The sequence below is a fragment of the Sinocyclocheilus anshuiensis genome, unplaced genomic scaffold, assembly GCF_001515605.1.
Source record: "Sinocyclocheilus anshuiensis isolate Anshui unplaced genomic scaffold, SAMN03320099.WGS_v1.1 scaffold868, whole genome shotgun sequence".
Classification (NCBI taxonomy): domain Eukaryota; kingdom Metazoa; phylum Chordata; class Actinopteri; order Cypriniformes; family Cyprinidae; genus Sinocyclocheilus; species Sinocyclocheilus anshuiensis.
The window spans coordinates 1,258,081-1,259,050 of NW_015552624.1; the positions used below are offsets into that span (position 1 = coordinate 1,258,081).

At 43.8% G+C, this 970-nt stretch overlaps 1 pseudogene; it reads right to left on the reverse strand.

Moving 5' to 3' along the window:
- LOC107666311 (uncharacterized) overlaps positions 1–710 on the reverse strand; it is a 16,204-nt pseudogene extending 15,494 nt beyond the window's left edge.
- Between the last annotated feature and the right edge of the window lie 260 nt (positions 711–970).

Sequence of the window (970 nt, forward strand, 5' to 3'; positions counted from 1 at the left end):
CTCACGGAAGGAGCGTCCGGCGGGCTTGCGGCAACCACATATGACGACCCCGGGCTGGACTCCGCTTTATCTACGGTGAAAGCCGATCCGGCGATCCACAGCGCGAAGTTGATGTATTTCCTCAGCGACCAGCATGGATCAACTCTAGGCATGACGAAGCGGATATCGTCCTTTTTTTGAAGGCCAAACAAAGTAGTTTCGCATTCACAACGAAACACAGCGTCTTCACGACATGGCGGCAGCAACAATACTACAGAGAATAAAAGGCCTTCTTTCTTTGCATGAACATTTGGGCGGCGTTATGCAAATCTTCCCACACAGTGATGTAGACATGTGGGGGCGTGTTTAAACAAGGCATTTTAGGAGGGCGTGGACGAGTCTTAACTTTTATAAAGAATATCTCTTTGGGTTTGAGACTTTAGTCTTTGCAACTTTAGGGATCTTATCTATTCACGAACAGTTTGTAACACTCTAAAGAGAAAGGAAAACTTGAAATCGCATCATATGACCCCTTTAAGGTCTGACAAAGGGAGGCGATTTTGTTGTCTGTAATGGACACTAACCAACCATAATGCCATGACATCCAGTTTCTGGCAGAATGGCTTGCCCAGACCAGACTGAAGGCAGCTGACAGTGCCTATTTCTGCCAAAACCCCAAGAAACTCAGAGCTCAAATCTGTCTCTCTTCTCCCTCCCTTAGAAGGCTTCATGTTTACCTTTTATAGACATCTCAACTGATAGGTTGAGGCCAATATTTTTCAGTAATTGAATAGAAAAAAAGTGTTCACAATACTGTTATTTGAGCAAGTCACTAGCAAGTTTATTTTTCACTAACTCACTTACTGTGGCAAAATGATTCGAGAGAGAAAGAGACGGAAACAACCAGCATTGTTCTAGTCTTTTGCCAAAGTAACGTTAGCATTTGGCCTCGTATTGAATGAAAACTGAGCGCCTCAGCGTGAAAAAAATA